Raw genomic sequence first — 13,818 nt, forward strand, 5'->3', positions numbered from 1 at the left:
AAACCCCCCCGACTGATAAAGCTCTTATGCAGGCCAGCCATTAGAGGGGGATGGAGACCCCCCACTTCCCTGATCTGGGTTACTTCAGTACTTTGAAAACTCAGGCTGTTATGGCGCTGGGTCAGGGCTCCCCAATTGACAGTCCCCATTCTGCTGTATTGGACCCAACCTTTGGATCCCACCTGCTTCCAGCCTCACTGGGTCTGAATAGCCACCAGACACTGTCCCGAGTTTGGGCCTCTGTGGCCCTCTCCTGGGGTACAGACTCCCTGTCTGGTTCCCTCCTTAGCATGTGGGACCCTGCAGATCATCTGCTGTAGGACCCAAAACCAGGTCTGAACCCTCCCAAACCTCCCGAGAGGCATGTTGTCCCTAGAGCTCCACCCTCCACTCCAGAGGAACTCTGGGAGGGTCACGTGAGGGTTACAAACAAGGCACACATGCTTTCACAAAGGAACTTCTTCAACACTCTCTTTTTCCCCCATCCCCAATGGAAAGCTCAGGAGCTATAGATCAATGGAAAAGGAAACCATCAAAATGAGTCGGGCCTCAAAACTGTGAGACCCACTTAAAAATCATGAGACTTAAAATACTAAATGCAGAGTTTTTTATTTCCTGGTTTGCGAGCCTTTGGCGGTCATGGTTTCTAGCATGCTCTGCAAGGGTTAAAGACTTTGTTTTGTCTGCCCTCCCTAAGAAAACCATGAGAACTGAGATTCTGGCCTGCTCACAGGACTCTAGGAGCTGGGGTTTTAAGAAAAACACCAGATATCATGAGCCATAAAAGGGGAGAATGGGCAGTAAGTTACAGCTGGTTTAGAGAAAGTGCAACTCCCTAGAAGTCAGAAGGAAGCAGATGATGAACTGTGTGTTGGAGGTGTATCTGAGTCCCGCGGCCTCCTGGTGTAATGTGGATTATACTCTGCTTCTGCCTCCCAGCTCTGGGTCACCTAACCTGGAGGGGAGGGAAGCCCAACCCCAATGGAACAGGGTCGAGCAAGAGAACTTTTGTGATGGTTGGGTGGGTGCAAGACAGGAAATCCCTTCGCAAAGGATTCCTTTGCTCCTCTCCGTGCTCTGCTTTGCCTTGCAGGTCTCCTGTGCTCCTTTCCTTTGTGGTTAACTCTCCCCTTCAGGCAGAGGTGAGAACTTTTAATAGAAGTCAGGGTATTTTTGTTCTACTACACAGACTCCGTGCTGGTGAGGGGGAAAGTGTTGCCTCGTAGATGTGCCCCCGGGGGTGTTTAGTTTTCTCAGATTACTGGCTGGGGGCTTGAGCCGGTTCTGTTTTGAGTTGTTAAGGGGAAACCCTGGAAACTAAACTGCACCCTTGTTGCTGCTGACACCACCTGGAAGAGGGGTTACGTAACTACAGCCCAAATCCTTCGCCCAGAGCAAAATTTTCCCTCAAAAAAAGTTGGACACATGTTAACCTCTTGTTAAATGTACCAGGGAACCCCCCTCCCCACATTTCTCCCCAAGTCCAGCCGCAGCCTCAGCCCACCCCCATTGCACACACTGCTGTGCCCCCTGCCTGGCTTCTTTATGCCCCCGGAGACCCATCGGGGGATCCGCACAGTGCCGGGCAAGCTGCACCGGCCAGGGCTCAGCTCAGCGGGGTCAGCGCCCAGAGATCCTCACTGGTCACAGTCTTTCCTGATCTTGGGGTGGGGGTACTCTTGTGGGGGCAGCTCCATGGCCCAGCCGGTGTGGAACCAGGAAGAGTAGTGTCGTCCCCAGGGGGAGCCAGCAGGGCCGGGGCAGAGAAGGGTGTACAGTTCCGGGGCAGGGCGGCAGGGGGGCCCAGGCCCAGGTGAGTTCAGTTTTGACATCTGGAGGTGGTGGTGCAGGGTACGGGGAGACTGAGGCACATGTGCCGGGCTGGGCTACGTACACTCAGAGCCCTGGGTATAAACAGAGAGACTCAGCCTAAGCAATTGCTTGGGGCCCCCAGCAGCTCAAGGGGGGGCCCCTAGTCCCTTTTTTTATTATAAGAAATTGTCTGTTTTAGTTTTGGGGGAGGGGGCAAAAGTCAACTTGGGGGGAGGGAGAGGAAGGGATGGGGTGGGTCAGAGCCTCTCCGCAAGCTGGGGAGAGAAGGAGACAGACAGACAGACACACACCCCTCCCAGCGCCTGTCTTCCCACTTCCACATTGTAAGGTGTGGGGGGGGGGAGGAGCGAGGGGGCGGGGCCTCAGGGGAAAGGGTGCTGCAGGGGGCGGGGCCCCGGTTCGGGCACCAGTGGTCCCCCCCGCCCCGCCCCAACACACACACTTTTAAGTACTTCCACTGCCCCGGAAAGCCGAGTGGCGGGGGGACTGGGCTGCCGCCCCTCCCCAGCCAGGCTCTCCCCAGCAGCTGGCTATGGCCGCTTGCTCCCTGCCTGGGGCCTGGCTGCCCAGTCTCTGTGGCACAATCGGTTAGTGCATTCGGCTGTTAACCGAAAGGTTGGTGGTTCGAGCCCACCCAGGGACGCGGACCTGCTTTTGGGGGGGTAGGGATAGCCATAAGCCCGGGAGGCAGCGACACAAGAGCGGGGAACGCTGCGGGATCCTGACCGCCTGGAGCCTCTGCTCTTCGCCCGCTCCCCGGGGGCAGACAGCTGGGTGTGTTTCCCTTCGGTGTTGCTGACCTGCCCAGCTGAGCGGGGCTGCAGCCGTGGGACCCTCTCCCCGAGCCTGGCAGCTCCCAGCGGGGCAGCCCGTCCCCTCGCTGCTCCCTCTGCCTGCCTGCCGGGGTCACTCTGAGCCCACTCCCCGGGGTGGCTCTGGCTCCAGGGGACACGAGCCTGGGCGATCTGCGAGCCGGGCTCCGGCTGCCTGCGGAGCGATCAGGGGCTGGGGGTCTCCGCCAGCAGGTGAGGAGGGGCTGGTGTTGTGCATGGAACGGGGAGGGGGCGAGCAGGGAGGTGCCGGGTTGGGGGGGAGGAGAAATGTGAAATGTACCAACCACTTCCCACTCACTCACTGGATACCATCTAACCTTAGACTTTCCCTTACCCACCATTCAACCCACAGCCTGCTCTGGCATCCCACCTCACTGCTGCCAATCCCCATGGCAAGACCCCCCCAGTGCCTTGCTACTGAGACAACATACACAAGTTTGCAACAAAATGAGGCAGACTGGATCCTCAAGGTACAAGGCTTCCTGTGCTTTGATGGGGTGGGGGCAACCCCTGGTTTCCTCGTAGCCCAGTCCCAGCTCGGACACTCCTCAAACTAACGCCTATCACCTCTCTCGACCTGCCCCACCCTTCAGTACAGCTACAGGTCCCACAGAGAGTGCAGCTGCTGTACATGCCGCTAATCCCAGTGCCTATTGCCTGCTCCAGGGAGCAGAGTTGAGGTTGCCTGGGCATGGACCGTAACTCTGTAATTCCCAGGTTTCTGATGCTTGAGTTTTGCCGATGCCCACGTTCTGGAAGGGAAGGAGCTGTCCCTGCCTGGCAAGCCGGACCTCTGCCTGCATGAAGTCTCTGCTGTTTAACTGATTTCAGATTCCTGCCCCTGGTTGGAGCTGAATTCACACTGCTGCGGGGTGGCGGGGGGGGACAGTCTCTCAGAGCCCCACAAGTTTTGTCCATCCCAGCGGCCTTTCAACCCTCTGGCTCTCTTTCTGTGCATGCTCAGTGTAGTCCAGGGGTCCTCAAACTGGGGGTCGTGAGGTTATTATGTGGGGGTCACGAGCTGTCAGCCTCCACCCCCAAACCCTGCTTCATCTCCAGCCATTATAACAGTGTTAAATATATTAAAGTGGTTTTCAATTTATAATGGGGGTCACACTCAGAGGCTTGCTGTGTGGAAGGGGTCACCAGGACAAAAGTTGGAGAACCACTGGATAATCCATTTGGTTCTTGGGCTGGAGGCACAACCCTAAAAGGAGACGCACGCGCTTTTGCCTCTTGTGTTCTCCGTTTTGCTCCGGCTGGTGGGGCTGCAGGGGTAGCTGCTGCCCCTGTCCCAGGCTGCCTAGGGGGAAGGGAGGGACAAGGACCCTGGGCTGGAAGCACTGGGAATGAATTCTCAGCCAATCAGATTGTGGGGCGTGACACCAGGAGCATGGGCGAGGGTATGAAGCCAGAGAACTGGGTGGGGAATGGAGGGGCAACAGCTCCGGAGCCCATTGGGGTGGCATTGGGACAGGGGTACTTGGGAGAGACACCACTGCTCACAATCCTGTAAGTGGGGACTGGATGAACACGAGTGAATGTCACCACGTGCCTGAGGGATCCCAGCAGGCCAGGGCCAAGGACTGAAGTGAGATCCCTCCATCTGGTCCCTCCAGGGCGTGGTGAGGGGATATAAGGGGGGAATCCTGATATGGGGACCCCACAACCGGTTCTAAACAATAGAGGCAATGTCTTGACTGACAGGTCTGGGAGGAACTGTCAGAGCTCCCCTTAGAGAGAAGCTTGCCACATTCAGACAATCTGCATGGGGCCAGGAGGTGACCAGCCCTGCAAACCAGCTGCCCAGCCACCCCAGAGGGGCCTGATCCCAACCCAGCGCTCGCCCGGAGCCCAGATGGATCCAGCAGCTTCTCCCTCTGCCGGGGCACCGCAGCCCACAGGGCATCTTCATGGCAGGGATGGACCTGGCACAGCCCCAGGTACCGCACTTCTCTGCCCGGGACAGGGACGGGCAGAGGCTAAACACAGACCCTGCAGGGCTGAGCAGCAGCAGGTGCAGCTGGCTGGTTCCTGTGCGGATCCCCCCATTGGGATCTGCTGCAGCTGCTCTTTGGGGGACAGAGAAGGGGCCCTATGGCCAGGCAGGGGGCACAGCTGTGTGTGCAATGGGTGCAGGGGCTGGAGTTGGGGGGGAGGTTGTGGGAACTGGGGTGGGAGGGATGGGGGATTTCAGAGCAGCTGTAACAAGTTGACTGAAATGGTTCCATTGACTTTTTTTTTTTTTTTTTTAGGAAAAATTGGGTGTTTGATTAAAGGCAAGTTTTTGTGGAAAGTGTCGGCTTTAATAAAAAACATTCACGGTCTTCTTGGAAAATTCAAAAACCAAAAATTGTTCTGTTTTCAATCATTCTGAACTAATTTTTTCTGATTCTGGTTTAAGATTTTGGCAGGGTTGGCCATTTTTGTCAGAAGTTTTTCTTGTTCTAGCCCTCCTGGATGGGGAGAAAAGCTTGAAAAGGTAACCCCTAAAGGCTGCACCACCAGGAGATCAAGAACAGAACCCAAAATTGTTTTCAAAATCTCATCTTGTTTAAGCCAATCTGATGATTTTGGGGGGCTCTGACTTGTGATTTTTGGTCACTGGGGGTTGGCCACATGGGCTAGAACCAGCTTGGCCAGGATCCAGATGTTAACCCCAGTGTAGAGCGCCCTGGCAGTGGCCCATACCCATCAGCTGTGGGGGACAGGAGAGAGATTTGATGTGTTCCCTGAAGTTCAAATTAGCAAGAGAAGCGGCCGGGGAGACACATTATAAACTGGGGGATCAGTGACATTCAGGGTGAGGCAACATTGAAAATACTCAGCGGTTTTACAGTCGCTTTGCTCTGACGCTCTCAGCCCTGGTGGAGCAGAGCCCCCGGCCCTTCCCTGAACACACCCACAGATACCCCTGCAAGGGGGGGTCCAGAGCTAGGAGCGGGGCAGGGGGACCCCTGGGCACCAACTCCTCACCGCACTCTCCTCTCCCTGTTCTCTCTCTCTCTCCAGATTCAGCCAGCCGGAGCGGGGTGGCAGCTCCTCCCGCCCCACAGGGACCCCTTGCTGTTCTGCGCTTTCACAGCCCCGCTTTCCTCTCTCTGTTAAATCTCCTGGGGTGGGATCCACCTTCCACCCCTCCGCTGACCTGCCTGTGCCCCTCTTCTCTCTCTGCCAGGCCCCTGCCTTCGCTTGGAGCTCTCGCCAGGGAGGGGCTGCTGCTGCTGACTCTGCTCTGAGCTCTGCCTGAGGATGGGGGAGATGCACTCGGCCCCTGGAGGGGTCAGGAACCGAAGGTAGAGCGAGCATCTCGCAGGGGTTGCCTGGGAACTAGTTCATGGTTTGAGATTGTCTAGCTCGGCATTTGTCCAACTGGGAGTCCTGACCCAAAAGGGGGTTGCAAGGCTATGGTGGGGGGAGGGAGGGGTCAAGTGATCACAAAAATATTCTCAGGGGAGGGGGGCAGGAGGGGAAGAGGGCTACAACAGCTGCCCCTCTCCAGCTGCCCAGCTCTGAGGGCAGTGCCCCGCCCGTAGCAGCCCAGAAGTAAGGGTGGCAATACCATGCGTATGTTTCTATGAGTCCGTACAGTAACTTGCTATGACTGTTTGGGGGTCGGGGGTTGTCATAGCCTGAAATACTTTCAAAGTGGGGCCAGCAAAAACAAAAGTTTGAGAAGCCCGGGTCTAGCTTATTCTGATACTTGTTGCTCCCAGCCTTCCCCCAGCTGGTTTTATAGAGCTGGTGAGGCTCTTCTTCCCCATCTAGTGTCCGATGCTAGTAAAGCAAGAGGGAAAAAATTGATCCAAGCAACTCCAGACCCATTCATCGAAGCCTAGCTGAGTAGTAGGCAAGGGGCTGTAGAACACGCTGTGAGGGAAGGATGATGAAATTCATGGAGGTAAATGGCAAGGGGGATGTAACCAAAGGTAGATGGGGCAGACTAACCCGAGTTCTGTCTTTGAGACAAGAACTGATTGTTTAGACAAGGGAAATGCAGCAGATCTAATATACTTGGACTTCAGTAAAGCATTTGATATGGTACCACATGGGAAATAATTAGCTAAATTAAGGAAGGTGGGGATCAGCACAAGAATTGTAAGGTGGGTGAGGAACAGACTGAAGGGGAGAAGGCTGAAAGATGAACTATGGGACCAGAGGGAGGTTCCTAATGGAGTTCTTCAAGGATCTGTTTTGGGATCCATCTTCATTAATCTCTTTACTAATGGTGTTAACACGAAAAGTAGGAGAGTGATAACAAAACTTACTGATGATAAAAAGCTGGGAAATGTGGTCAGTACAGAGGAGGGTCGGAATCTTACACAGGAAGATCTGGATGACCTTGTAGACTGGAGTAACAGAAAAAAGATGAAATTTAATAGTACCGGGTGCAAGATCCTGCACTTAGGGTCTAATCATAAGAATTTCTGTTGTATGCTGGGGGCTCATCAGTTGGAGGAGACAGAGGAAGGGCGAGACCTTCATGAGTTGGTCGATTACAGGATGATGGAGCCACCAATGTGATGTGACCCATGAAGAAGGCAAATGTGACTCTAGGATGTATCAGCTGAGGCCTTTCCAGTAGAGATAGAGAAGCATTAATGACATTGTATATGGCACTGGGGGGCCCTCATCTGGAATGGAGGGTCTGTCCTATGAGAGGAGAAAGGGAGAGCTGGGCTGGTTTAGTCTAGCAAAAGGAAGGCTGAGAGGGGATCTGATGGCTCTCCATAAATACATCGGGGGGTAGACACCAGGGAGGGTGAAGAGCTGTTCTACATAAAGGACAATGTAGGCACAAGAACAAATGAGGATCAAGTGGCCAAGAAGAAGTTTAGGCTGGAGATTAGAAGGTTTCTAACCATCCAAGGAGGGAGGTTCTGGATCAGCTTCCAAAAGGAGTTGTGGAGCAAACAACTTTATTAGTTTTAAGATAGCTTTGGACACATTTGAGTGTGATTTGCATGACAGGGTTGCTTGTGGTGGTGGGGGTTGGACTGGCCAACTCTGGGGTCTTTTCTGGCATATGTCTTATAGTCCCAAGTCTCATGCTTCAGGGCTTCAGCTGGTCACCTACAGGGGTCAGGAAGGGACTTCTCTCCCCCCCCCCGCCCCATGTATTCTGGGTTGGGGGCGGTGTTTGTTGTTTGTTTCCATCCTCTGAAGCATCAGAGTTAGCCCTGGCTGGAGGTGGGACACTGGATGGGGTTGGCCAGTTCTCTGGAGTGGAACCAAGCTTTCGTTCTCTCAGGAGCTTGGGTGGCTGGGTCTAATGCTGGGTCACATGCTCAGGGTCTCAGTTATTGCCATATGTGGGGTTGGGAAGGAATTTTCCTCCAAATCAGATTGGCAGGGAGCTAGGGGGTGTTTAGCCTTCCTCTGCAGTGTGGGGGGCAAATCCTTTGCTGGGACCAACTGGGTATCTCTCCCTTAGTCAGTTCTGTTAGAGGCACCTGCTTTCCAGTTCCAGAGGTCACTGATCAGCCCCAGCAGACGACCCCCAGCCAGGGGGCACTGGGAAGTTCATTTTCAAGAGGATTTCATGGCTCATGATGAACTGGGCATGTAGATCCCTTAGGTAGCTCTGAAAATCGCTGCCTGGGGAATGGAGATACCTGGCTAGTGGGGCAGAAAAACAAAAAACCAAAAACCCCAAAACCACACCTCCCCCACTTTTTTGATGGCTTAAAATATTGAGTAAAATACTTCCCCTGTGGCCTGTGCAGTGCAAGAAATTTGATAAGCATTTATGAGACTTTAGGACGGGTGCAATTTCTATAAAATTGGCATAATGGCTGTGATGGAGCCTCACAGATGAACTCCATCTCCATAGAGATCACTCCAAGTGAGTGTCAAAGGAACCCGCTTACCGCCCCACTGTGTATCCTGTATCTGCCACAGAAGGAGTGACGAGAATCAAGAGTTGTCTGGGGTAACCTAGGGCCATAACCACAGGGGGGTGAGGTGGGATTTAGGAGTATTGACAAATCTCTGGTGGAGGGAGCCAAGGCCTGGGATAGCCGGGAGATGCAGGTTGGGCTTGAGGGGCAATGAGGTGTTTGTCTACACTGAGACAGCTCATAGCCTGACATGGTTGTCCAATTTGGTTCCTTGTTCAATCTTTTTGCCTTCATCCGTCTGCCTGCGTGGGCAGCACAAACTTCCCTGCACTCGGCCCTTTAACCCAGCCATGGGGCTCTCTGCTTGGATTGTAGATTTCAACCATGCTTCGTGCCTTGCTGTGAACATCACATTGCAGCTGCCATTGGGAGATGCTGTTAGGGGTCACTACAGAGCAGCGGATGGCCAAAGAGCCAGTCCCCTGCTCCCGACAGAGCCCCAGGATGACCCCAAGAGCAGCGATGTGGGGGAAATGGAAGTGGAAGAGATGGGAGAACAAGAGGACGAGGAGATGGACGTGGATTAGAACATCGCTCTGAATCTGATCTGTATAGTGCTGGATGTGCATATGGACCATAGGATGTGCCCCTATAGGAGGGGCACTGTTTACAGACCTAAACCTCTCAGGGATTTTTTAAAATATATTTTATTATTACGTTCTCCTTTGCACTTACAAGCTTTGAGCAGATTTGGGGATTAATGAATGTTCCGTTTCCAGTGATGTCACTGTGTCGACAGCTCTGGGATTCGGACACGATACGGGTACAGTAGGGTAAGGTGCATCAAATCTCTTCAATCCAGACAGCGTGATCCGAGAGCAGACGAACGACCGGCAGGCTTTGTGCTGACCTGGTGTGAGTCAGAGCAGCCTTGAGGCTGCTGTAACATTCTGCTCCCCATAGGCCCAGGAGCAGAGCACGTGCCGAGCCTTCACAACAGCCAGGGAGATGCCTTGTGCAGGGGAATTTTCAAGGGCTGTTTACACCCATTTTAAATCCCCTTTGCCTCCCAGAGTTACTTAATGGGGCAGAATGTGACTGACTTCAGATTTTTCACAAATTGGCTGTTTTCTGCGGAAAGTTCTTTTTGTTGTTTTTTTAACCACCACCCCCAATGTCTGAAAAACAAAATATTTGCACTAAACCAAAAACATTTCAATCTGTAGAGCCTGCTGGGATGCTGCAAGGGAGCTGTGGTCCAGGTGTCTCATGTCCCCATTCTGCTCTGGGGGGGACTCTCCTCATTCTGGTTGGCTGGACTACATCTCCCATGATGCACCATAGTCAGAGACACCCATGATACAGCTGGCTCCCCTCACCTTGAGGAGAGACTGTGGTGCACTGTGGGAGATGCAGTCAGATCAAGAAACCACCAAGCCTCCTGAGAAAAATGCACCATGTTATATGTTGTTTCATGTCATGAAATATTTCAGTTCAATGTAATCCTACCAGGGTACCATGTGGCCTCATGGCAGCATTACATTGAACTGAAATATTTTGGTTTTCAACTTTTTGCCTAAAAGTGTAACTTTCTGTAGAAAATTTCAGTGAAAATTATTCCCCTCCCCCCGCATTTTCATCAGTTTGCCATGGTGGGGGGACCCACTTTTTCCAACCAGCACTGTCCGTGCCATCTGCTTACCCAGCTGAACCCTAGAGGGAGGGTGTTACAATAGCTGGAATGGGGGTGCAACAGTGGACATATCTCTGTAAACACTCCTGACTGTGCAAAGCTGTTTGAATGGTGGATTCTTGTTCTTGAAACACTGGAGATGAGAGCTGGTCAAAATGTTTCAATGGTTTTTTTCAATAAAAAGCTTTTTTTTCCAACAGTGAGATTTTTCATGCACAGTTGTCAACCTTTTTGTTTGTTTGCCAAAAATAAATATTTTAATACTTTTTGATAATTTCCAAAACGCAGAGCAAAAATACTGGTTTGCTGAAAAAGTGGATTTTGGCAAACAAAATAAATAACTGTTTTGGATTAAACATTCGAACAAAAATGAAGAAAAGTGGGTTTTTTTCAAACAAATTGAAATGAAAACAACTTTGCCACTGTGCATGAAAATGGCTTTTTGTATTTTGACCAGCTCTACTAGAGGCCACACTGTTAACAGTCTTCGTTGTTTTAAAAGATATATCCTAGCAGGGGCATTAAAACCTGGCATTGGGATCTGAATGCACTGTGATTTGTACGTCTGTGCAGTATTGCTACATATCAGACGTTTCTATTCTTCTGATGATTTATGAAACTGGAAAGCAAGGGATTGTGTTGTAGAAAACCCAGGGTTTTGAACCAGATGCTTTTAAGACGAATGTATTTCTTTATTTTGAGGTGTAAAAATGCACTTTTATTTGTTCTGTCACCTTATTTATTCGGCTCTGTCCTTTGCCCACCTGTCTCTCCACCATCTGCTTGGGCTTTGACGCTTAATTCAAACAATTACACTCCCCTCTCCTTTCTCTGTAGCACAGTTCCTAGTCCAGTCCCCTTGCTCCCTGCTGGAAACGAGTGAGGGACAAGCGCTGGCGACCAGAACAGCCTGCCTGCAGTTAAATAGACCAAAGTGTTGCTTAAAAAACACCCTGTTTCCATCAATAGATTGGGCTAGTAACTTTGGGCTATTGGTGCCAGAGATAAAAGCTGGCAACCCTTTGAGTCATATGGTCATGCCCCCAAAGCCACCCTGCTTCTGCCAGAGCTGGACGTGAGTGTCTCTTTAACCGAGGCACTGATTTCGTGGGGGGGGGGAGGGCTTGACCCCTGCTCTGCCCCAGGCCCCGCCTCTTCCCAACCCCGCCCTCCCCAGGCTTGCCCCGTCCTCCCCCCTCAGCACCTCCTGCACACCGCTGAACAGCTGATCACAGGCAGAGGGGAGGTGCTGGGGGGGCTGATCCTCAGGTGACCTGCAGACCAGAGCACTAACTCGGAGGATATTTCATGTTTTATGTGGAGTCCCAGCTCCTAGAGACAAGTGAGTGGGGGAGAATCTCAGCTTTGGTTTAAAAATTAAAGGAAGTTTGTAGCCCTCAGCGTCATGGAGAAAGGCCTGAAAATGTGCCCACAGGTTGTAAAACCAGGCAGGAGAGAAACAGGCTGCATCCTTGTTTAATACCTTGCTGATTTTTCAGCTAATCTCTTGATTTCGGGGGGCAGGTTTGGGCCCACCCATGGGTGCTCCGGGGCTGGAGCACCGTTGGGGAAAAATTAGTGGGTGCTCTGCACCCACTGGCAGGCAAGCTCCCCGCCCCCCCCCCACCCAACCGCCTCCACTCCTCCCCCTCCCAGCGGCCCCTTCTCTGCCCTCCCGAAACCGCTGTAGCAAGCGCTGGGAGGGAGGGGGAGGAGCGGGACTGTGGGGCGCTCAGGTGCCGGGGCAGGGATTTGGGGAAGGAGTCGGAATAGGGGCAGGGAGGGGGCGGAGTTGAGGCGGGGACTTTGGGGAAGGGGTTGGAAAGGGGGCGGGGGTGGAGCAGGGCGCGGGCAGAGGGGGCTTAGCACCCACCTGCCCGGCGGAACTTTCCCTAGCTGGAGATTGGAGCTCTTGGGACTAAGATCCAACCCGCCCCCCCCCCCCCACTGCCTGAGCCCCCCCCTTTGCTGTCAGCCCAACCGAGATCACTTTAGCAGCCCACAGTCAGAGGGGGAGGCAAACCAGCAAGGAACCGACCTGCTCTGCAGTGAGACCAGTGGAGATGGGGGGTCTGTGGGCAGGAGAGAAGAGCTGGGCACATGGAGATGAAGTTCTGCCCCCAGGGAGAGGGAATAAATCTGTCTGGGGGTGGAGGAGCGGGCGGGGCGGGGGAGGTTACAAACCCAACTACAACCCCGATGACGTGGGACCCTGTTTATTGCCATCTTGGCTCCTACTCGCTGAAGTTCAGGATTACTATCGCTCTCCCCTCGGGCACAACCGTCCCGCGTCTGACTCGGTCCGGCCAGCCCGGGGTCTTCTGCCTCCGGGAGCGGCCAGTCCCGGCTGCTTGGAGGGAAGGGATCGGGAACCCGGCAGCAGGCAGCTGGGGGGGGCCGGGGGGGGCTTCTCCCGGAGAAAGCCGGGGGGGGGCGCCCCGCTGTGAGAGCTGATCCCCAGCAGCTGGGACAAGTCTGAGAACCAGGCACGTCATTTTGGACTGTCCGAGCCAGCCAGCGGGCGGGGCGCTGGGTTCCGGACAGGCCGGAGGACCCTCCCCCTCGAGCCTTTGCTGTGGGCAGAAGCGGGTCAGCAAGTGAAGTCACGGGTCAAAATGTTCAAATGTTTTATGGCAGGACTGGGCGGGGCGGGGCGGGGGCGGAGTCAGCGCGAGGTTTAAAGCGCAGCGGGGGGGGGCGGTCGCAGAGGCTGGGGAGGCTCCGGACGGTGACGGTCGCTGCTGAGCTGGTGAGAAACGTGCCACCCGCGCCGGGCTCGTGGGGGGAGCGCCGGGACACAGGGGGGGCAGGGGCTGGAATCTCCCCCTCCCCCCTGTCTCTCCGGGCTGGGGGGGTGTCCCGGAGTCCCTGGGCGATGCTCTGGAACTGCTCCCTGTGAAGCCAGGCAGGACTCTGGGGAAGTTTCCCCCTGTCTGGGCTCCGGGGGGCGGGGGGGGAGGCGGCGTCCCCCCCCCCCATCTGGGCTCCGGGGGGGAGGCCTGTGAGGATGTGAGGCAGCAGGGAGGGGGGAGTGTTGACCTGGGAATGTGCCCTGGGGATGGGAGACCTGAGAGCCTGTAACCTGAGCTAGCAGGGGGAGGGGGAGGTGACACCTCTGCCCGGGAATGTGGACAGAGGCTGCAGGAGGGAGCCGGCTGGGGGGGTTTAGTTCAGTTTGGGGCTGGGTGGAGGAACACAGGGAACCCCAGGGCTGGGGTCCAAGCTCCCTGCTCCCCCAGAAGGACTTGACTGAGGGGTCCTGGGTGTCCCCTCAAGCTCTGTTTTGGACTGTGTTCCTGTTGTCCAATAAACCTTCTGTTTTACTGGCTGGCTGAGAGTCTCAGTGAATCCCATGAAGAGGGGTGCAGGGCCTGGACTCCCCCACACTCTGTGACAGGGTGTGCCCCCCCGTCCCCTCCCCCGTCCGGGCTCCGGGGGGGGGTGCCTCCTCTCCCTTCCCTTCTTCTCCTCTCTGGGCTGGTGGGGGGGGGGGCTCTCTTTTTCCCCCCTTCCTTCTCCTCTGGGGGCAGGGCCTCTCTTAGGTGTCTGGTGGCTCTCCCCACGCCTCGGTCTGCTCGCTGGGGATGGGGCACCTGTGTGCAGCATGGAGCTACCTGGG

General features: G+C 54.6%; 1 non-coding gene across 1 annotated transcript; it reads left to right on the forward strand.

Annotated features, from left to right (window-relative positions):
• The first annotated feature begins 2,402 nt into the window (after positions 1 to 2,402).
• TRNAN-GUU (transfer RNA asparagine (anticodon GUU)) lies at positions 2,403 to 2,476 on the forward strand. Its single transcript has one exon. It is a non-coding gene; the product is annotated as a tRNA-Asn (tRNA).
• The last annotated feature ends 11,342 nt before the right edge of the window (positions 2,477 to 13,818 follow it).

Source organism: Eretmochelys imbricata, chromosome 14 (assembly GCF_965152235.1).
Source record: "Eretmochelys imbricata isolate rEreImb1 chromosome 14, rEreImb1.hap1, whole genome shotgun sequence".
Classification (NCBI taxonomy): domain Eukaryota; kingdom Metazoa; phylum Chordata; order Testudines; family Cheloniidae; genus Eretmochelys; species Eretmochelys imbricata.